Genomic DNA, 24,563 nt, shown 5'->3' on the forward strand with positions numbered 1-24,563 from the left:
GGGTGTTGGTGGGAGGGGACACAGGAATATCCTGCAGGGGTGGTACACCCTGAATATCAGCTGGTCACTCCATCTTTGGGATTTTAACTCAGATTTCTTTCCTTTCATTGATAATTCCCAAGAAAGAAGGGAGAGCTGAGCTTCAAAGATTGCTCATCCCTGAGGATTTGGACCAACCTTGATGTTCCGGAAGCTTCTCTGCAACATAAAGACAAAAATCCCTGCTCAGCTGCTGTCAGACTCTGAGAAACTTCCAGGGACAACCACATTTTCATTCATAAGGTGGGATCTGGCCTTCAATGCCTTCAAATATGAAAAAAAGTTGACTTTTCCCTAGTGATTACTTACAAAACAGAAGGTTTTCCACTGTGCAGTGAAAAAAGCTTCAAATTAAATATATTTAAATGCAACAAAAATACCTTAAAAGACAGCACAGAACAGAAATGCTTTTTTGTGGGTTTGGTATTTTTTTCCTTTTTGCAATAGGAAATTACTATTTGCCTTTTTTAGTATTTCATGAACTGTGATAAATTCATATTTATTTGCACAGAAAAAAAGAAAAGCCCTCATCCAATTAAAAGAGCGTCTGCTCCATGCCCGCTGCTACAGGGGAAGGATGCAAACTTCCACTGTGTCTGCCAAAAAAAAAAAAAAAAGTGTAGCTCTGGAGATGCTTTGCTGAACTCCAACAACACCATTTAACAATTTAGCTAACTGATAAAACTCAAAATGCTGCTAATTCCCATTTGTAATATGCTAAATTGCCTGCAACTAATTTAAACAATAAACAAGCCAGGCTGTGAGCTGTTATCTGTGGCCAGTTGAGCAAAATACTTTATTTGCCATCTTTTCATAAGCATAGATTAGCTCCTAAAAACCATTGTGCAAATGGACAGCCTGTGTGGTCTCAGAAGAGTTAAATTCTGCAGAGATTTCACCACCTGAGCTCGCCAAACTTGTCCTTTTCAGATAAAATATACACATGCAAAACTTTTACTTTCAAGCTGCACGTTTCTCTTCTTTTTTTCCTTTTTGATTTTCTTCTAAAGCTTAAAAGTTTCCTTTGGGTTGAGGTATTTCTAAAGGTATAATGAAAGCACAACCTTGAAACAATAACAAAAAAAAAAAAAAGCCAGAGCATAGGATGTGCTCTGTTTGCTTCCTGCACTGCTAAAAAAAATTAGCTCAAATCCCAAGACCCATCCTCAGGAGCTTAATTGCTTCAAAGAATAGGAATCTTGTCAAATTCAGTCCAAACAAACATAATCAGTAGCTTTCAAAGCTTGTTTGACATTGAGGATGCATAGAAAACAACCCAGGAACCAAAGAAACACACATCGACGGCCTGTCAAAATTTTTTGTCAGACATGATGCTATTATCAAGGCACATCAGGATGAAATAAAGTGACCTGGCTGACCAGGGGCTTACAAATGTCTTGGGAAGGAAGGGAAAACGGTGAATCAAAAGGTAGCTTTGTTGAACGTCCCCCCAGGCCTTCTTATTGACAGGGATGACAATGGTCCCAGGATGCACCATTATCTATGACCAGCAAGCAGACATCAAATGCTGCAGAGCTGTCTCTGTCAGAATAGAAAATGCTGCTCCAAATATACAGGGGCTTGTTACGTTTTGTTCAGCAAAGGTTTGTCAAAAGCCAGGGTCACTCTGTGTGTGCACTGCCCTGAAGGGTAATTTTAAAAGGCAAGGAGAGATGCACTTGATTCTTCAGTGTTTCTCCTGGAAGGAGACTTGGAGTCTGTGGATGACCAAAATGTTTTGAAAATCAAAGAGTGACTCAGAAAAAAAAAAAAAAAATTGAAGGAAAACAAAGTAAAGCAAAGCTAATAGATGTTCGCCACGGCTGTGTTGTCAGAAGGCAAAGCACTTTTCAAAATAAACAGGTTAGGGAATTATTCCCATATTTAGATGTTTTTTCAATAAAAATTGAGTTGATTTCTAATACATCGGGGTGGGTGCTACTGTAAAGGGATGACTCAAATTGCAGTGGATAAGTACACCCTCTTCAAGCATCTGTGTTGCACCATTATGCAGTTAATTGCAGGAAAAATATTTATACTGGCGAGAAAAGAATTGTTAATATGGTACCCTTTGGAAAGAAAAGAGAGAGGCTGTATATACAAACTCCAACCTCAGAAATGTTTGGGTAAACTTTGCTTCTCTGTGAACATCTGCTAAGCACACACTGAGGGACCAAAGTCCAAATGCACCCCACTAATTGACACAGAAATCTTTGTTTAAGGACTGTGCGGCTAAAAAAAACCCCAAACTTTAAAACAAAACAACTGGAGGGTGAAAAGAATAATTTGGTGGGGGTGAAGGGAATTATTGATACAGACATTATGGAAGTTTTCCATGTCTTCTTGCCTATGGGTCAGCTCTTCCTTTCTCATTTTGTTACCATTTCTAGGGTACAAATTTACCGAGAGAGCAAAAAAGGAGCCATAAAATCTCCCTGGTGGTGCCCTAGAAATTGACCCTTCACTGTTAATTTCATAGTCATATCCTGCCTGAAAATGTTAATTTAATGCCATCTGAACCTTTCTGCCATGACCCCATACCTGGAACCACATTGGGGTTTGGTGCTCCCCAGTTGTGCTGCTTATCCCCAAAATCTGAGTGTCCTGAGAGCATCGTGTTCCTTCCCCTCAGGCCTCAGCATTCCAGACCCATCTCCCTGCTGGCTTCTGCTGTTGATCATTGTGACTCCTCAGAGTCACAATTGTCTTGTTTCCTTTCTTTCTTAAGGAGAAATAACAGAATTTAAAAACAAATAAATAAAAGTAGAACCCAGTTACAGCCTTTTACTTCAGGTTTGTGGCTCTGAGGTAACAGCTGATGCCCCACTGTCCATAGGTCATGATTTTCAGGACAGAAATTAGGATAATAGTCTATCAAATGCACTTTCTCTCCTCCTAGGCCAATCTTGAGATGATAGATACGATCCTTTTGTGTCTCATGGATTGAGACTTTTGTCTTTTTTGTCCCCAGACACAAAGCTATTAATTTAATGTAATAGTTTCTTTTTCCTTGTCCTGGAAGTCACAATATGTTGTGGGTGAGGCTGGCTTGTCTCTCCTCCTTTTGGAGCACTCATGGATGCCATGAGAGGCTCTGCACACCAAGGACTTGCCCACCAGTACTTCTAGTACTTCTCTAATTTCCTCAAAGCCTTTACACCTTTTTCCTCCATTTCTCACTATATTTGTGGACTCATAAACAACATCCAGCTTTCAGTAGTGGTGTCCTTGGGTTAAATACAACCTCTATTTTTTCAGCTGTCAATTATTGATATAGACATAAATAAAGGAGAAAAAAAAAAGGAAAATTAATATCTTCCTCATTAGTAAATTCAATACTTGGCTAAAACATCTACATTAATATTCTTGCACATCATAGCCTTTAAAACCCAGATATTTTCCTGGTGACTTTTGTGCTGTAATATTCCATGGGATATTTAGAGGTTTAAGGTGTCTTTAGCATTTTGACATCAAAGTCTTCACAGAAGAAGAGTTACCTGCTGCCATCTGGAAGGAAAAGAAGACACAAACATATCTGCAATCCTTTTTGCCCCCCATTCATTCCTGCATCAGACTGCTTCCTGAGAGCAGAGACACTGGACCAAATCTGTCTGAACAGGGTGTGGGATCGTTGTCTTCTGAGCCAGGTTTCAGATGTACCATGGAGGCAAAAGAGTTGGCAACTACAAAATTCTATAAAATCCTATTTATGAAATAAACCCTGTTCTACTCACCACACGACTCATTTCTGTGATTTCTGACCACGGCAACATCCTCAGCCTCCCTCCTCAGTCCTGCTTTCACAGTATTTCACCTTTATTTAAAATCAAATTAAATTGGATTAAAAAAAAAATTAATAAAGGCAGCATCAGCTCTATTTAATTGTGCATTGTGGGTTACCAAAACCAAAAATCCACCTCACGAGGTTGCTCTGTGTGGAATGAGATGACACACATGTGGGTGTGAGATTCCCACCCCAAAAATAAGGAGCACATCACCTGAGGTTGGATGCCCTCAGCAAGAAATTTGAGCAGCACCTGTGATTCTCCAAAGCTTGCCTGGCCCTGCAAAAACCCTCTTAATTTCTGAGCTACAGAGGGTTTACCATTAATGACAGCCACGTTCTTGCTCTAAGGACAGACACCAAGCAAACGAGGATGATTGCAGATGTTTAGGAGCAAATGTGAAAGGAAAGGAATGAGCATTAAAAAAAAAAAAAGGAGCGAGGGAGTATTGATTCAGTGTGACTGATGTGAATGAGTTAAATGATTGACTATGAAGTGTGAATTCAAATTTACTGTGAATGGAATTTACTGTGAGTGGAACAGAGTATGCATGACCATGACTGAGTGTGACTAGGTATCATTAGGAAGAACTAAGCGAATATGAGTGGAAAGCACTGATTATCTCCCCTGTAATCTATAAATAAACAGTAGTGCAGGAAGTTTTGAAAAATGTATTTAATAAGGGATTTCCACTGCCTGAATAAACTTGCTGAGGCCAGACAGCCTGATCTGGAGGAAAATGTATCATTTTACTCAAAGGTCTGTCATGTAATAATACGTGAGTTCATATCTGACAGGAACAAAATAGGCCTGAATTTACAGCAAAATGGAACCTCTGGACTGATAATAAACGTCCTCCCAATTACAAATTTACTAACTCATATGATGCCAATTATCCTCTCTTCTGCTTATGGCTATTTTCCTAACATCCATGTTTAAATTCAGAAATATGGACATTCAGGACCTGCCAATTTGGGGATTGATGTTGCCTCCTGCAAATCAATATAATAAAGTTTTATTAGCAAAAAATAACTGTCCTTTGGCCCAGTGACCAAACACCTCATTTGCACCCTTGTGCAGAGTTTCAGAACTGAGCCTGAGGTTGTTCCAGTTTAATTCAGTGAGAGCAAAGTTTACATCCCAGCATCTCAGACCCCACGGTAAAAAATGTCTCAGTCTGTTCTCAGCTGCTGCCCTTTCTCCACAAATATCTCTGCTTGCTTTTCCAACTTTTAATACAAATCAGGCCAATGAAGTCTTTGTCCCCAAAGGTCGGTGCAAATAAATGTTGATTTTAAGAGTGGCTTAAAGCAAATCCTAGAGGTTGGTGTAACAAACATGAGTTGTACCACTTAATTCAGCTTTTTTGCCTTAATTAGGTAATTTCTTCTCCCTAAATCTTCTGCATTCCTTACCAGTCAAACATCCATCAGAATTCATGGGGATTTTTTTGTGTCAGCCTCTGCTTCCATTGAAGAAGAGGAAAACACCGAGCTGTGTTTAGAGTAGAAAATCAATAATCAAAACCAAAAAATTGGGAAGGAGCAGAGAGGCCATCCCAGCATTTTCTTGGGAAACCTGCTCCTTTACTCCCCTAATGCACTGGTGATTAATTTACTGAGGGGCAGAAGTTCCCCAGAAATGCTGGAATCAGCTCAGGCTCAATCTCAGCCATGCACATGAGCATCCTTGAACCATGGGGTTCTCAGAGGAATTTAAACTCATGCTCAGGGGATTTACATCCTTGGAACTTTACAGGCTTGAAGTTACCTCTGACAGTTACCTGTGCCTGAGAATGTGGCCCAAAATTCTCTATAAGATTTTATTTGCATTAAATTTAGGTGTATTTCCTTTTTACAAAGGCTAGGATACAAGCTGCTACTATTTTATTTTACTGTCTGACCACCTCCAAAATGAATAAATTATTCCTGTTTAGATCCTCTTGACCATCAAGGAACACTTCAAAAATGCTGGCACCGTAACCTTACAATGAGTTTGTAAAATATGTAACAGAACTTTAAAAAAAATCCAATAAAGAAAAAAATAAAAGGTTATGGAATGCACCCGAATCCATTAAAACAAAGAAAATATATTTCTTGGGGTCATCAAACCTCTTTCTCCCTTCTTGCTGACTCTCCTCAGGAGTCAGGTCAGAGTCAGGGTGTCTGCACAGTCTGAGCAATCCTCTCTGGATGTGCTTCTCCCCAGAAAGGCAGAAAGCATTGACAGGCCCCAGTGGGGATTTACACCCCTCGTGCCAAAGCTGCACATGTCCTGTCGATAAATGGAAGGCTTAATTCTCCAGGACAGCAATCCAAGCATTTTAAAGGATTTCCTAATGAGGTAAAATTCATTAATAAGACACAGAGGGAGAAAAAAATACAAAAAGAAAAAACTCACCTTTTTAACTTGGAATTGCAGACGGGCAGAGTAAGTAAATTCCAAAAATTTTCACAGAATTATACGATAGAAGTGGGTAAGAATGAGATCATTAGGACTTTGTATTCTTTTGCCCACTCAATATGAAAACCTGTTTATATGGTTTGAATATTTATAACTATGCTGAGTTATCGTTACAAAGGGATTGCTATTAGAAAAAAAAAACAAACAAAAACACAATGAACATCCTTAATTCTGCTTCCCTGCACTGCAAAATCACGAAGGAAAAGATGTCCCAGCTTTTCCCTTTTCTGCAGAGGCACCATTTCCAGAATCCCTTAGACCTGACACAACCACAAAAGCACTGGCCACCCAAACAGTTGCCCAGGCTCATAATTCCTGTTTATTCTCCATGCACCTCTTGTTCCTTCCAACAGTGTTCCAAGAGCTCAGAAGATTTTTCTGGGGCAAATCCAGGACCCACATGCCCTCTGATGACTAATAGGATCACTCCATGGTGTGGGCAAAAGGAGACCTTAAAGATCACCTAATTCCAACCTCCAAGATACATTCCCACTCCTAGTTTTAGCCTAGGAAAACAGAGGATCTGCCTGAGATTTTTTTTTTTTTTAGATTTCTTCCTATCTTGAACAAAACGTCTTAATTTCTGTTTTTCGAAACATCTTTGCTGATGGTACAGCTCCCAGAAAAGTATTGAGAGGACAATTATCCCCCAATATGCTCAAAGATCTGATTTTTCATCTGTGCCCCTAAAGACTGAGCTAAAGGGAATATTTTTCACTGCTTTCTTTCCCTCCTACCTCTCCCCCTGAGTTACAGAACCAGCTGGGACCACATCTGAACTGCACGTCAGGTTGATGAAGGCTGAGGCTTCTGGCTTGCAGAGGACAGGAGGGGAGGATGCTGTGGTAAAAGCACAGTTAGGGGCCATTTCTAACAGTCAAACCAAATCTGACACACTCAGGCCTCCCCATTGCCTCAGCAAAGCCAGGTTGTCTGTTCACCTCACATTATTCTCCCAATTTTTAACATAGCTTTGGGTTATCCTGCTTTATTTAGCTGCCAACAGAAGGACTTTTACCATTGTGGATCAAGGCAACTGTCTCTGGAATTGATCTCATTAGCAAAGTTTCCAAAGGAAAGGAGATTAGAGAGAGCAACTGATTTTCTTGACTTGTACTGGTATTTCTGTGGCAGCCAAGCAATTTCATCTCCCTTAAAGGCATTGGTTTCAGGTCACATTTTAACTATAGTTAAGTCCTCAAATAATTCAGAAGACAATCAAGGATTAGTGACCACTCTCCCCTACAACAAAGCAAATGCTCAGCATGGCCAAGCCGTAGCTTTTGATGAATGTCAGTTTTTTCATGGGCTTTGTAAATAACATTCAAAATAAAGACAGCCTTCTGGATTTCAGTGCATACTGTATCCCTCCAGGTTAGCACGACAACAACCCAGGATGAACATCCAAAGATAAAATTTGCCCCTGAACTTGGCAGATGGACTCCAAAAAGTTTTCAGTGTCAGAAAAAAACTGCCTTCTTTTCAATACTTCTGGGATGCTAAGGAATAGTGAATTCTGTATGTATTTGGGGATATATTTTAACACACATTATGTTTTTAACATAATTTAAATCTCTGTAAAAAAACTCTAAATCTTTCACAGAAAAATCCTTCTATAAAATTTAAAGAAATGACTTAATTTTTGAATTAGTCAGTTCTGGTTTGGCTTTTTTTATTTTTTCCAAAGATAATACCCTGTTCAATGTCAGAGCAGGAGCACCCTGGACCCATGAAGAGCAGGAAAGGCAGCGATCTCTACGTTCCCCAAGCAGAAGTTTGAGCACAGGGCATGGACAGGAGAAAATTAATGTGTCAATTCCAAGGATTCCCTGCTCCAAATCCCCTCTTTCGGAGAGAACTAAGGGGCTTAGCAATATCTACAAAGCAGCTCTGATGTGCCTCTGCCTCCTGCAAACAGCATCCCTGCAAATCCCCGGCCAGGCAGCCTCGATGCAAGGGTCCAGATTTGGCCAGCACTCATTATTTTTGTCTCCAAATCACAACAAATTTTACTGAAGCCACATTCTGAGTTGATTCCTGTCATCCCCAAGGAGAAAAATCGCTGTAGTTTTTATTTTTTGTCCTGTATATGCACATTATATAATTCTGACTGTTATCTCTGGGGCCTCTCTGGCAAACTTTCCACTGTTCTTTCTCTGTTAGGACTCGAAGTTATCAGAGTCAGAGTTCATTTATACTTCTGATCACTGGCTCCGCAATGTCCCCAGGGTGGGGAACTCTGCTGTGGCAGAGCAGAAACATAATTGTATAGCCCTTGTATTCTAATTCATTTAATTAGGGGTTTTCTTGGATCTCTGGGGGGGCTGGGAGGTGTCCTTTCATGTTTAGAGGTTTCTGTAGAAAATCTATCTTCACTCCAGAAAGTCGTGGGCAAAGTTCTCCTGCAAGTGCAGATCTTGTTTGCTCTGCACCAAATTAATATTCATCACATCAGGAGCAGAATATACTTTTCCATCTTCCCTTTGCTATTATTAGTTAGAAGGAAGAATTATTGCACAGCAACCCACAAAGAAATGCACATAATTTAGTTACACTAAAATGGGGGGGGGAAATAAAGAGAATATGGCAGATGGGAGACCCTGACTAAATTTAAATCTAAATGGTTAAAAGAAGTCTTCGATAAGAAGAGCTCTAATTAAGAAACATCTTGCTGCTAAAAATGTGAACTTTTACACTTATTTCATACCTCAGGCAGAGCTCAAGCAGAGGTAGATTGTATCTTCTTTAAAGAAATGAAAGAGGCAAAAAAATTTATTAATCTGCATTGTAGTAATGCTGATATGCCCAGAGCTGAACTTCCAATTCATTGTGAGATGTTCTCTGCACAGACACAGCCCGGGCAGCTCTGCCTTGAGAAATTTTCAGTCAAACCAAGAAAAAGAGAGAGAAATAATGTGTTATCTTCATCTCCCAGAGACGTGGGGAGCTTACATGATTTCTCCAGGCTGATGAGAGGATTCTCTGATAGATCCAGACCTGAGTTTTGGGGGTTTATTTGCTGTCTGGGGTGGCAGGTACAGGTGGACACACACAGAGTGAAAATGAATCCAGGTTTTCCGTATTTTCTCCAATGTGATGTACATGGAAAAAAGGAAAAAGAGGGATGATATTCTACCCAAATATTTAGTATTTCAACTGTAATTACAGCAGCACAACTAAGAGCAGAAAGGAGTCTCATTTTGCACTTCCTATGTCTGAACTAGAGTGCATATTCTGCAGCAAACAAAATTATGTTACATGGGAACTACAGTTTAGAAAACAAATCACTAAAATGATTGCTGCTACCTTATAAAAATATAGTTTCAAAGTGAAATATTTTTAATACATAAAATTCAAAACAATTAAAGTCAAGTACTTCATTTAACCTTACCATGATTTTTTACCTTCCATTTCTGTGACAAAACAAATAACAAAAATTCAAAAGCCATAATTCAAAGCGTTTCATTTGTATCTTTTTTTTTTCTTTTAAGAACCTACTTGAGACACTCTGATTCGAGAGCTATGGGAATTAAAGAATTTTTAACAATCCAGACATGCATGGCAATGTCTGCCACCCAAAACCTCAAGTGTGTACTCAAACGACTTCCTGCAAAAATCATCCACTAATTTACTATTAATGAGTGATAGAGTTTATACACTTAGCTAAGTGGAAAGTGATTTTTTAAGGATATTGTATTCTCTTCGCTCAGCCACCATGGTATAATTACAGACAGGGAAGGCTTTTTAAAGCAGTTACAAATCACAGCTGGTCGTGTTTCTTGTGGTCTTCCAGGCCACAACATCTACAGGAAAGATAATTAGCACAGACCAATCAGAGAATCATGGAATTATTTCGGTTGAAGGGACCTTAAAGGTCATCTCCTGCCATGGACAGGGAATCTTCCAGTGGACCAATCTTCCACCTGACCAGGTTGCTCAGATTCCCATCCAGCCCCGAACTCTTCCAAAATTTATACCAACTTATTTATCTGAAAAATGCCACAATGACATTCTGGAACGTGAACAAGCAGCAGCTGTGATTTACTTTATTCCTGATATTTTCATGATAGAAAAATAACAAAACAAAGAAAAATCTCATCACCTTTTGCTGGCAAAATCTCTTTTGGTTCACAGAGCAGATGAAAGCCCAATTGCCTCTGGTAGCCAGTGGAAGTGGTGGTCACATTCCTACAAAGGTTTCAGTTGTAAAATGGGGGGAAAAAAGGAAATAAGGAAAATTGGGAAATTCTGAATAAAGATACCATGCTAAAATCCATGTAGAAATAAAACCCATGACTATTAATCTACCAGAATCAAGGAAACTCCTCCAGGGTGCTCTCTTTAAACAGCCAGAACTAGAGAAATATTGTGTGGGCAGGGACACTATCTACGGCTTTTCTACACCCCTCACACAACCAAAATCATAATTTGCCCAAATATCAGGACACAGAAATACCACTCATCATTTTGCCTTTGTCTGGCAATATAGTAAAAGGAAACTGCAGAAAAAGTTAGCTGGAGAAATGATAAATAGGCTGCTTTGTCCTTTTTTCTCACATTTATCAGAGCAATGAATCTGAACTGAGAGTTTTGGGTTTGCCTTTAAAAAAAAGCTTTTGATGATTTTTAAATTCCTTCAATATATTAAGAGAAAATATTTAATCTTTAATTAACTTTATTTTTTATTCTGGGTGCCCAAATCTTATTACTTCTCCATTTATTTAGGCATACATAAACATTCCTTTATGTCCTCTACCTCAATAATTAATATTTACCTTTCATTTTGCTGTATACCAGATTTCTACCAACACTGTGATGACAACCCAGAGACAAGGGGAATGCACAGGCATGGAATCACTCTTTTTGTTTTACCTATTCCTGTGTTACAGCCATGGTTCAGGGCACTCTGGAGCCTCACCCAGCTTTTATCAACCACCTGTTATGTCAAGACTCTCAGCCTTTCCAGGTTCCAGCAGGTATTCAGGTCTGGTATTTAAGTCAGAAGAAGGCAAAGGGCTGGCAAAGCTTTTTTATCCTCGTAACTCATTTAAAGCCTCATAAAAACATTTTAAAGTAATTTCAGGGCAAAATCCTTCAACTGCTGTTTGCACTTTTGAGGTAGATCACGATCTGCCCCACAAGAGTTATAGGATCCCAGGCTGGTTTGGCTTGGAAGGGACTTTAAATATCATCCAGTGGCACCCCTGCCATGAGCAGGGACATTTCCACTATTCCAGGCCGCTCCAAGCCCTGTCCAGCCTAGCCTGGGACATTCCAGGGATCCAGGGGCAGCCACACCCTTTGAGGGTCTCCTGAGTCAACTCCTATTTCCTCTCGATCTGACATGGAACACTCTTCTGTTCCAGCTCCTTGGATGGTTCTAGGTAAGGAAATTGTGGAGTAATAACAATCCCTTCCCAGTGTCCCACTGACCTTGGGAGATGATCTCCCAATGCCATTCCTGGATCCCTCTGCTGTGGTGACCCAAATGTTGACTATTTCTACAAAATTAGTTATTCCACTTGCCCAGGGAGCTCTTCCTCTCCTCCTGTCAAGAACAATGCCTCACTTTACTATTATAAACTTCAAATGTTCACAGTACAGCGCTTACAACCAAAACCTGACAGTTTAGCAGAAAGTTTTTAGATGCTTGATCATATATCTTAATAAGAAATCATACATTCCCTGCAGAAGTGAGACAGATTCTGATTACTTGTCTTTGAGGGAACGGCCTGCTTTAGAAAATTATCTGGAGCACTCTACTATTGTACCTGTCATACACTTTTAATTAAAAATGTATTGATGCATGACTAAATTGTGCTGAGTGAAAAACAGACCTATTTTAGCTCAATTGCAATAATGTCCACATAACCCAATGAAGAAGCCCATACAATTAGAACAGGAAGACAGCCCTGGCACGGTTGTACTTTTTCAGGTCAGATGTATATTCCATGGAACCAATCATCACAAATCAATGTGGCCTCAATCAGCACAAATGAATTTACTAATCTACTCTAAATACCTGCAATGAAGTCATTGCACTAATCTATTGTAAATTAAATATGTGGCAAAACGAAGGCAGAATAATGATTAACATTATTTTCAGGACTATTTCTTGACAAAGTCTGCTAACTAAGGCAATCTACACCCAATATTTGAATAGAAGAACTGCGTGCAACCAGAAATAAATTGGTTACAGCCAGAAGGCTGAAATCAATGCAATGTGGACAAAAAAAATGCCTCGTGAGGCCTCTGCTAAAGGAATATTTAGTTTAGATTGACAAGGGGTAAATGTGTTTAGAAGAGAAAGAGCTGGAATTCAGAATATAAAAGTTATCACATGTCAAAGACAGCATCCCTATCGCAGTGTCCCCAAGTTTATCTCTAAATGGCTAATTTGAATTTTTTCTTAGAATTTTTAAGACATAAAAGACATTAAGGTAGACATAAGAGTATTTGTTTGCACACAGGGATGTGGAGTTGCTTGAAAAAGTGTTGTTAAAATTGTTTAATGAGGAAAGATTAATTATAACTCTGAGGACTGACATCATGATTTGGATTTTGAATATTTGATTAGCGGGTTTAGTTGTTTTATCCACCACAGGTTTTTTGTTTGAAAGTAAAGGTGCATGTTTAGGTCAATGGTTGGACTCAACAAAGGATATTTTCCAAACTTCACAATTCCACAATTCTATCCTAAATTCATGGGAAATTCAGGCTCACGATTGAGGAAAGAAAATCTGAAGAAAATAAATCTGAATTTCTCAGATATCACAAAAACAGGAAGTCTAAAAGTAGTTAATTTTTCTAGAGCATTGTCAAGATAGATAATTCCTCTTTTGCAACTAAATATTTCATTTCTGCACTTGAGATTTCATTTCTGCATTTGAGATTTCATTTCTATTTCTCGCTCTCTTCTCTCCTTTTCCATGGCAGAATCTGCACTGACTTTGCACTTGCATCACCCACCACGACTCTTCCAGCGACAGACAAAAATAGTTAAAAAATGCAGACAGTTTCTTGAACACTGTGGGCTGAATTTCATCAAATAAGACTCCTTGCATGTGAAAAAAAGGAAAAAAAAAAGGTATTAAATGAATCAGTCTCTGCATCACTGTTTTCATTCGTTTTGCGTTAAGTGCATAAAGATTTTTCCAGCAAAACGGCTGGAAATGCCAAACCGTCAAAATCAAAACTTTACACAGGAATAAACCCGGAAAGTTTTCATACTCAGAATCAAATTTTCACCAAACTCACAGACGGACATATGGAGAAGGTGGAGAAAGCAGTGTAAAAAGACACTCCGGAAAAAACTGAAAAATTTAACTCAAATTCATCCTAAAGAACAATTTTTAATGCACTCCTCGGTTTTCTTATTAAAATACCATTTTATTCCTCCAGGGTAGTTCATTTTCAGGCTGTGAGGAAGAAACAACATTTAATTTTAGGTCTTTTAACAGAGGAGGAAAATATGGAAACGGTGTTTTAAAATAGCGAAATTTATATTGCACAAATTGCTGATAAAAAATGGCCATTTTAGAAGCTCGTATAAACACAGCCTGAATTTGGTGGCGGGCTGAGGAGTTCCAAGAGTTTGATAAAATGGTTCTCCAAAGGAATTCCACTTGGGTTCATCCTCCAGAGCTCAGCCCTGTGAGTAAGATCACTCCTTGTTACAAGATCTCTGTACAGCGAGGAGCAACACGATGAATTTTAGATGCAAATCTGAATTTCATGACCTTTCAAGTCACATCCTTAAACCTCATTTGAGCAGCATTTTCTCTTTATGAATATGCAGTTGAACTGAAGACCCAGAATTGACATAATTCTTTTTTTCCCCCCATTTTTAGGCCCTCTTCAGGTGTAAATTAGGCTTTTCAAGTGTCATCCTTGTTTACTTTATTCTCTGCAAAGTTAGCAATCATTCCATTATATTTTTGGTGCATTACATGAAGATGCTTCTGCCTGATAGGGAACGCTTGCACTTGAACAGAAGAGACAGAACAATTGTCAAGCCACTGAAATACAAATGAACACTAAAAAAATCCTTGAAACCACTGGACTCATTCAATTTTAAATACGTGCCACGTTCTTAAATTTAAAAAGAAGAAAACAAACTGCTTTTCTATAACAATGAAATAGAAACATAAAAATTAAAGGACAGCTTAAATAAAGAACAATAATCATGCCGAGAAATGCTGGATTTGTTATCATTATAAGCAAAGTGTACAACCCAAAAAATGTAAAGTATTTTATATAATAATTTAAAAATTTAAGGTCACAGAATCCTTTTATTAAAGGAATGTCACTTCTAATAACTTATTACTTTCAGGGAATTTTCGTAAGATAACTGCATAGTGCTATCTATAAACAAATCTCCCAAATATATGTGGGTAAAACTATAACACAAAAGTGATCTAAAAATTGAGAAATTGATCTCAGGCTATTTTCTTAAGCATTCCATGTTGTAAAAATAATAATAATTTTAAAAACTTATAATCTTCAGAGCACACCCAGCCGGATTCCAGGTTTCAAAGCCTGAATATATCTGGCTTTGCAAAGAAGACACTGACAAAATGGGAATAACGCCGTTTGTCACATCTCAAAAGGCACAAACTGGGGGAGGATTCCCACTTCTGCTCCTAATTCACTTGGGCACTGACAAAATCTTACCTTTCCAAGTGGTTAAAGAAAAAAAGCAGCATTTTAAAAGTGGCTTTCCAGCCTGCCTCTTCGATTATAAATCTTTCCTTAGTTAGGAAAATTCAGAACCAACTTTTTTTTTTTTTGAAAGATTAACATATACATTACACAGAGCATCTTTCCTACTGAAAATAAATGTATGATCTGGAAAAGTAGGACCAAAGCAGGGCTTGAAGATTATAGGGTTGGGGTTTTTTCTCCATTTCTGAAAGTAACTTACTTTAAAGTCCCTGAAACGGGGTAACATCCATCACACTCTATTTCATTAGTCTTTAAGGCAGCCTTAAATAACTGGGCCTAAAAACAGATCTTGGTTGATATGGCAAATATCTAAAAAGGATAACTCTGAAAATATCCTCTGCTGGGTTCAGCTTGGATTTTGCCCAAATAAATGCAATCACCTCTCATTATGACTGAGGAGAGGAGGGGAGAAGAAGAGAGAAAAGAAAAAAAAAAAAGGAAAAAAACCTCAGGAAAGCAAAGTGCAGCTCTGTTTAATCCATATAGACATGTCTACCCAAATCCCTTTGCTAATGTATATCTAATTCGGATAGGCTAACTCATCCTGGAATAATGACAATCTGAAAATGTGGTGCATTTTTAGTATTCTTCAAGTGTGCTAATGTGCTTCTACAGGGGCTTTAGCAGGGAAAAAAATTAAAATATCTATGTACATATGTGTGTGTGTATATATATATATATATATGAGATATACATGCAGCTTTCTGAGCTAGGCAAGCTGATTTCTCTCTTGAAATTGTGCAGTTGTGAGGTTATTTAGGAGAAGTAAGTAGCTGCTGGACAAAGCCACACAACAAACAATATTTACAAGTCAGGTGGAGCTCCACAAAGGGCATTTCATCCCTCCCCTGCCCCTCGAGCATCCCCAGCACCTTGCTGATGCTGGCAGCTACCACTGTGTGCTAAATTCTGCCTTTTTACAGCTGCAAACAGACCTACCATCTCTGTAAGGCAAGAAATGCGAAAGAAAAGTGCTTGAAAATAAATATTTTTCTTTTAACATCCAACACAATCCTGCCAGTTATGCGTGACAATTGCAAATTCAACCTCAGCAGCAGAAATGTGGGGAGGGATGGGGAGAAATGGAGATTTTGTGCATTTTGCAGCTCCTTCCACGTGTGCTGCACTGGGCTCCACACACACCCCCACTTCCCAGCCCTGCTGGGATCTCTCAGCCAACGTTAACTCCCCATGGCAAAGCCCCAGAGCCCCAAACCACGCTCTGCTAAACCCACACTGCAGCTGGGATCAGCAATCAGCCTGGGAAATAAGCACTGAGGTCCGGTTTTAAAAAGCATAAAATTGAAATCGTCCCGTTCCTGGGCTTTACCCTTTATTTACACCAAGCTGAGGGGGTTTTAAAGTTTTCCAAGGAGGCTTTGAAGGGAGGGACCTTGTGCTTTTTTGGCCCCGCAAGAGAATGTCCAGAAATTTTGTGGGGTCTTCATACACAGCTGCATTTATCCCACAGTTTATAGAAAAGCAAGATTGAGTTTCCAGCACGTCCTTCCATCCCTTCCCGTGTCCTCCTGCTTGTCTCACCCTCTCACCTTCTCAGACAGTCTCACCTCAGCACACGCTGTTCACTTTGAATACCCCCTGCTTTTTCTTACCACCTATCCTCCATTTTTTCCTAATTTTTTTTGTACAGCAGCACAGTATAATAAAAAAGCATATGGTTCATGTTTATATATAGTTCATCAGACATGTTAACTGGACTTAAAGTAGCAAATTAGTGATGGAGTGACACTTTTCCTCTCCAATCACAGTTTATACCTTCATTTTAAAACTCAGGTGCATATCATTACCTGAGAATAATTAGGATTTGAAGGTGACAGAGAAGCTGATGCAATTTGCATCCATGCCAAGGAATGAATATCCCATAATCAGACACCCTGTTCAGAGGGACTTCTTCATAGCACCACCCTTATTTTTATTCATTTTAATGTGTCATTATTTAGGTGATTTAATTCTGGGAAATGCAAGGAAATGAATAATGCCACTGAAAGGCAGAATAAAAGTTCCTTGTTAGAGAAGATAGGGGAAATGACTGAAATGCAAAATTAGAATTACATGGGCTTTTCTACACAGAACATAGGTGGAAAATGTGTTCAGATGATCCTGTTCAATAATTTTACATCATTGTGATACAATGAAATTCTCAAGATATTTGCTCCTCCCACAGCAAATATACCACCTCACCTAGTTCACAAGAAAAGATATTGCTTGCACTACAATACCAACTGCATTTGAAGGGCTCATAATTATAAATAATATAAAATAAAAAAAGATTTTATGAGATCCTATAAAATGATGGAGAAAACAGTCCCACATTCAGAGGGATGTTAGGGAAACAGAATTAACAAACAGAAGGATCTTCTCTCTGCAGACACTTGAGCAAACCAAACCATGGATTTGCAATAAAATTATGTCAATTCATTATTACCATCATTAAAGTGCAGTTGCAATGCCAGATATTAGTGGTGCACCATGGAGAGAAAGGTGCTGGGTACAAAAAGGTTCTCTGTAGGAAAATGTTCCTTTTCCAGCCCCCCAGAACAGCGGGGATGGATGGAGCTTCCCTCCATCCCTGGTAAAATTCCAAGTATATAAAATTGTGCATAAGCTCATGTCTGTGTGCAATCAGGACATAATAAATCTTACTATTAAGTTAATGCCTTCCCACAAAACTAGACTTTGGGAACAAAAAAGACAAATGGACACGTTAAAAAACTCCTTGTATATAGAGGCTTGAACACTAAGGTGCAGTGGCCTTAAAAGTGAGCAGTGTAAATAAATGTTAGCTGCCTGACCTTTTTAACTGACAAATATCTTTCCTAATTTAAAAATCTGCCAGGCCATTCCCCTTCCCAAGCTGAGCCCTCCACAAAACACCACTTTTAAAGGTAGTTTAGTTTTTAATGGCTCAGTAAGGATCTACAGCCCCATGAAAACAGGGGTTTACGATGGCCTTTAGCTACAGAAACCTGAATGGCGCCGCTACGATTTTATTTGCTTGGAAAATAAAAAATAAAAAAACTTGGTTAAGTGATGTAAGAGATCTTCCCATCACATTCCCCGCCCTGCTTCACAGAACACCATGTATTGGTATTTTTATATGCCAATGAGTTTGGTGGTGATAAAATGCTGCCAAAAGCTAGTTTTGATAAATGGTAATAAAGTTAAATGCCTCATATTACAATGAGCTTTTTTTTTTTTAATGGAGAAACCTAAAACTTCATCAAAATTCCTACTATTTGACCCTGTAGGACCAACAAGTTATAACATTTTAAAAAATCCAGCAAGTTATCCTTTTTATCTCACAGAGCTCTTGCCACAAAATAAAGAGTAAGACATTGATGCTTGTTAAGCCATGAAACATGAATGGGAAATAAAAAATTAAATTTCTCCACTTCTAATCCCCCCTCTCCTCTTCCAAATGAAAGCACTCTGGTGAAAAAACTCATTTGCATTGTGAAAGTTTTCTAAGGGCTTGGGTAAAAGACAGCAACCCCCAGCAGAGAACCTGAATTCAGTGGAGCTGCTGTTGTTTGGGAATGGGAAGAAAAAGGATTTCCTACGTGTTCAGCCTGTCAGATTTGCACTGGGGCTTTGGGAAAAGGAGTCAGTTCCAAGGTAGTGACACATCCTGACTCCATCTCCTCATGGTGTGATGCTCTGGTCCTCCATTTTTAAACTATCATTTTTCAGCTCAAACCTTCTATTTTTAACAAGGACTGTAGAAAGTCTCTCCTCACTCAGAGAAATTTCACTGGAAATTTCATTTTTCCAACAAATGACTCAACCTCAGCTTTTTTAAGTGATTTTCAGACCAAGATTTTGCATAATTTCTATGCAATATCTTCCTTACCTTGCCTCTGAAATTGTCTTGATGAGCTGCTCTGAAGATATTTGGCTTACCCACACCTGTTCCTCAAGTGTTATTTAACTTCAGGATAAAACAATAATAATATAAAATTGTCCATAAATTGACCCAATACTCATTCACTACTCCCCATGGCTAGAGCAGCAACACATGTGGCCAATCCAATTCCTCAGCCCACCAGAAATGTTTCACCATTAAGATATTTAAGGAGCATTAATTGATACCATGGTATCAATTTTAATACCTTATTGACTGGCTGTATTGATGCCTTCAGAATGCTGACCTAGAACAGAGACCAGACAGAGTTCCAGAATAAAGCAGGGATTGATCCAAGGATCTCCTCCATGGATGCCCCTCGGGCAGCAGCAGAGCCCAGCCAGGGCTGCCCCCAGGATGAACCCAAATGGCCCCAAAATGCACGAGCGCTGCCGGGGTCTCTCCCTGGGCTCAGCTCTGCTCCATGTGCACATTGCAGTTCAGTGGCCAATCCCACTGCAGCCCCTGCAGTCCCACCCTGCTTGTTTTTCTCTCTGCAGCCCACGGGCTTTGTGCTCCTGGGCTGGCATTGGGATCATTTGTCCTTGGTGCCCAGCTGGAGCAGGAATTGTTTTGTGTCCCTGCTCTGTGCACAGAGCTCAGCAACCCTTCATGTGAAGCCCAGACATACACTAAAGCAGAATAGCATCTGAAATAATAATATAAAAGCTAAAACCTGAGGCATCATTTCTTCCCTACGCTCAATATGGAAGAGTGCAAACCCAAGCAGAGATTCTGTTTCCAAATGCCCATGATGGCCTGTGCAAGCACAGCCCAGGAACGATTCAGAGACGGGGAGAAGTGTCTGATAAAAAAGATTTGTTTGACATGGAGTGGTATAAAGACTAAAACCACATCAAAAACATTAATTATTTTAATATAAGGTGTTTTTCTTTCACCTCTTGGGGTTCCCTGGTTATTCTCTGATACAGCCACGCACAGGGCACATTTTTACCTGTTTCTGTTACCTGGCTGTGTCAATTTCCACTGCAGTTGTCTGCATCCCTCTGACTTGGGCTGTTTTCCCTCTCTCATGGCAGCAGAACCTGTGCAGAGGTCATTAAGCAGCAAATGTGTTAAATAGCCTTTAGCACACTTTCAGTATCATCTTCTAATTGCTTTTCTCTCTGTAGGTAGGTACAAACCACTTGCCTTAAAAGAGAGAGAGAAACCTTCTCTTGTTTCTTTAATGACTTTTATTGATGGTTTTGTTTTGCTCCTACTTTGGGTCCAGACTTCCCTATCTATGCTGGCATTTTAAAGCAGTAATTTATGTCATAGGTTGAATCACATAATAATGGCATTTTATGGTTTATCATCCTCAGCTTTCTGGGTGTGTACCTCGGAGGCAAAAGAAGCAAATTTTTATTAACACATGTTTATACATAATTGACCATTTGGGAGGTAGGAAGGAGAAATGGCTGTGATTTACATAGTTTAAGAAATGTCTTAGAGCACCTCACCCAGTCTGGAGCTCCCACTGTGACAGATGAGCAAATGCCCATGGGAGATGACAGCATGGTATTTATGGTATTTCCTTCTGAGACAATTAAGTAACATATGCCAAGACCATAGGGATTATCTCTGAGCTACACAGTATGCAACTCGAGCTGAAGAGAAATATAATATTTTAGAAATTTGACAAACCATAGGAAAAGGAAAAAAAAGTGATTCACCCACTTTAATAATGCAGTAACTTTTCTCTGACTTAATCAGACCTTTCTTGATTATTATTTTTGGGTAATAAAATGGTGACAAACTGCATCCCACACATTACCTCGGAGCTGCTGTGCAGGCCAGGGAAAATCTCAGCCTCACACACAAAGTACACTCTGCTATCCCAGGATTAAAGGATTTGACAGTCCACTTGGTCTAGAACAGCCCTGATTTTACACCTATGGCAAAGAATAAAACAAACTTTAAATTCCATGCACTTTTCCTAATTAATGGCATTAATACAACTCCTAAAATCATTATTCTGTGCTTGGAAAGACTCGTGGTCCTGGATCTCCACTGATTTTCACTGTATGCAGCCATTTATTCTTTTGTAAAGTAGAGGTAAAATTATATGTAATATTCAAAACTATAGAAAATTAATTATTCTCCATTATTTTATATCAGCAACCTGCAAAGTATAACAACATATTTAAGAATACACTTATACCCTCAGTTATTCCTCAATTGCATGTACAGTGCTAAAGTTCTGCATCCACTGGACCAGTAGGATATAGATTATAATATCATAATTTCTAGAGGTATTAGCAGCAGTGCAACCATTCCAAGAATGCACTTTTCAGGTTCTTATTTTAATCATCTTATCAACTTTTTAGAAGAATGGCTTTTTCTTGCACTGCAGTAAAAAGAACTTCTTTACAGAACTACTTAGTGAACATCATTCTACACAAATTTGCTTTTCAGGCAGTAGAAAACATTTGCTCCACATATTCACCGTGGAATCAGACATTGGCTGAATGTCTGCAAGTGAAATCAGATCCATGTCACAGCATTTGAGAGGTCACCTGAGCCACTTCAGGCACCCTCACAACTGAATCCAACATTTCTCATGCTCAGATAAGAAAATGGAACAGGAATCAAAAAACTTCTGATCTACCAAAAGATCAGGCTGCAGAAAATCTATTCACAAACACAAAAAATGATGAAGAGTATTCCTTTATAGGCACAAATTCTGTCAGTTTTATATAATTTCTAATGAGCTTAAATTTCAAAAATCCAGCTTGCTTTAATGCTTTTCACCGTTTATTCAACTGTGGGCTGTTCTTCTGCAGCCCCTCATGTAACAGGATACTGGCTCTGAAACAATAATATTGCTTTTTCCCAATTTGTAATCAAGTTTTCTGCATTCTGTGTTCAAGAGGTGATAACCTTTCAACCGTTCCTGCTGAAAGAAAATTCACCAACACAGGGGTTTTATGATTCAGCACCAATCTTTTGTTTCAGTTTACAAACCTGTGCCAAATTCTGAACTCGTTATCTATTTTGTATTTAGCCCAGCAGATTTCCATTAGCATGGGAACACATATCATGGTTTTTACTTCAGAAATTACCTAATGGAGAGTGATAAAAAAAGCAAAATAAACAACACATAAATCTCAGCAGATATATTGATTTATTCCTGCAATAATTGTAAAACTCAGGTCAAAAGTATAATTAATATATTAATTATAAAATAATCGAGATGTCAAGGCTACCTCTTCTTTCAACAGTCCTGAGTTGAAAGCTTCAGTTCCCTTACTATAGATATCATGTGACAAGAAAATAATGCTCCAGAGAGGACATTACTGAAAGTTATGGATGGACCACTTGGGCAACTAATAGGTCCTTAATGGCTTTCCAAAGCAGCCCATAATCTCTGGAAAAAAACATCTCTGGAGGGTCTGCATGATGAATTGTGTAATAATTGTGCTTCTAAACATGGTTTGTGCTGCACTGATTGCAGCCCCGTCCCATCTATTCTGTGAGATTCCAGTGGAATTCCTGGGGTTTGCTCCATCCACACTGAGCCCTTTTGCAGTTGTGAACATTGCTGATTACGACTTCATTTCAAAGCATGTGGAGTGGCCATGATTTGGGGAGAAGGGAAATATTGACTTGGAAAAGGAAGTCTGGGCCTTTTCCTCTTACTGCTCTTCACGAGCAGATTTGAAATAGTGACAGGAAACCAGAGAGCACTGGAAGGAGCTGTGTCAGATTAAGGGGTTTTTTGATATAGAGATGGGGTAATTGAGTGGTGGTTTAAAAAATTTGTTTTATTTTTAGTTCCATATGAAGGGTGAAACAATATAGATATTATAATTTACGTTATCACAATTAGAAGCCAACTAATTCCTAATCACAATATATTATAAGTGTTTTTTGGCCTATCAGCTTTTGCCACATGATGCTGTAAATGCCTTAAAACCACTAATCTAAAATTTCCCCTTGTGGCTCCTACTACAATATATCTTTAATAGTTCTAAAATAGTCTCTCCAAAATATCTAATGTAATTTATAAAACCACCTTTAAAATTTTATTTCTAATTCCATTTCTCTCTCAACAACATCTATCCCTATTCCATGACATTTCCAAATCAACATGTCTTATCTCCAAGTTTATGTACAAATACACACTATATAAACCCTCTATCAAACTTTTAAAATTTTCTATAAACCCATTTCCCACAGAGCTGGGGGTCCAAACACAAATTTATCCTTTATTTTTATCTTTATCTGCTGTCCCTGTGCATCACTGGAACTAAAGTCACACGTGCTCACCAGCATCTCAAGACTAGGATTTTTAAATTTCACATGTTCTCAGCACGCAGGAAAAATTGAACCCAGTAGTGAATTTCTCCTCAATTAATCTGATTTCACCCTTTGCTCCAAGTTTCTCTTACCCAGGAAAGGCTCGTGCAGGAGCACAGGAGAGGGTTTAGCACAGAGCAACCCTTGGAAGCAGCATCCAGCCTCTGCCAGAATAGTCCTAGGGCAGGAATAATCCCCCCAGCCATACCTTCTGTTCCCTCCTGTTCCCCCACACCAGCAGATGCTGGAGCCTCCCAGACACACACTTCTCACTCAGGCACCAAACACACAAAAACCAGAAAATTGGATCAGCCTCAGTCCAGCTGTTCCACACCACTGGACTGATGTGCAATGGCCAGAGTGAAGAAAATCTTGGAGAGCCCTTGTTTTTGTGGTGAAAACCACTGTAAATTTATATCTTCAGCTGTAATTAGGACAGTCTGCTCATCTATTTTTTATACAGTTGTGTTGTCATACTTTTGCTACAGACTATGCTATACTATCTACTTCCTAGATACAAGGTAAAATATGAGCAACATACATTGAATATAGAAAATTCACGTTATTGAGTAGGTTCAGTGGATTTTTCTGTTCTCCCTGCCCCAGGATCTCCTCTTTGAGCATTTTGGGAAATGCCAGCATCAACGCAGAACAAACTGACACAGCCTGATCTGAAACTGCAAATCCACCCAAAGGGGCAAATGGACAAGCCCTGGGGCTGCAGCAGGCAGAAATATCTGTTGGAGAAATATCTGAACACCCAAAAAAAGGAGGTTCAGGCAGAACATCTCGTCCTGCCCCTTCTGGCATGACTTTAGAAGGTGTGGTCTCTGAGATTAGTCCCAAGAACCACAGCACAATTCCACACAGGAAAGGTCCAACTCTCCACTCAGCTCCCAGATATTTTCATCCTGAGCAGTGATGATGTCAAAATACAGCACAGAATTTTCTGCTTAAGTGTTTGAGTTGTTTTTTTTTTTTTTATCTTTTTCCATGAACAGGAAATATGGGTTGAGTACTACTGTTAAAAAAAATGACCATAAAAATCACACGTTGCTGTTACAGGAGGGAGCTTGGGATGAGTGCAATTACATCAATGTTATTGTAATTAATGATTACATCATGCTTTAGAAAAGGAGCACAGAAAAGGTTGGTATTAACATGCAAGACACGGCAGAGTGATATCAATACTCATTTTACTGTTCAGGTTTTTCTTTTTTTTTAAAAAAAAGCTAATAGCTGTCAAAAATACCCATTATAGGCTAGTCTATAATTTGTAGAAGTCAAGTAATACATTTTTTCTGAAGGTATAATGGATGCTCCATGGA

At 38.9% G+C, this 24,563-nt stretch overlaps 1 long non-coding RNA gene across 2 annotated transcripts in view; it reads right to left on the bottom strand.

Moving 5' to 3' along the window:
* Positions 1-569: 569 nt before the first annotated feature.
* Positions 570-24,563, bottom strand: part of LOC135309255 (uncharacterized) — a 63,786-nt gene continuing 39,792 nt past the window's right edge. Inside the window, exons 6-12 of one of the 2 annotated variants that reach the window (XR_010369580.1) lie at positions 20,711-20,828; positions 19,889-19,979; positions 19,142-19,180; positions 11,721-11,835; positions 10,390-10,475; positions 3,774-3,853; positions 570-635 (exon numbers count right to left, since the gene is read on the bottom strand). This is a non-coding gene — a long non-coding RNA (uncharacterized LOC135309255). The remainder of the gene's footprint in view (positions 636-3,773; positions 3,854-10,389; positions 10,476-11,720; positions 11,836-19,141; positions 19,181-19,888; positions 19,980-20,710; positions 20,829-24,563) is intronic. The other variant, XR_010369579.1, reaches the window with a different exon arrangement.

The sequence above is a fragment of the Passer domesticus genome, chromosome 10, assembly GCF_036417665.1.
Source record: "Passer domesticus isolate bPasDom1 chromosome 10, bPasDom1.hap1, whole genome shotgun sequence".
NCBI classification, from domain to species: domain Eukaryota; kingdom Metazoa; phylum Chordata; class Aves; order Passeriformes; family Passeridae; genus Passer; species Passer domesticus.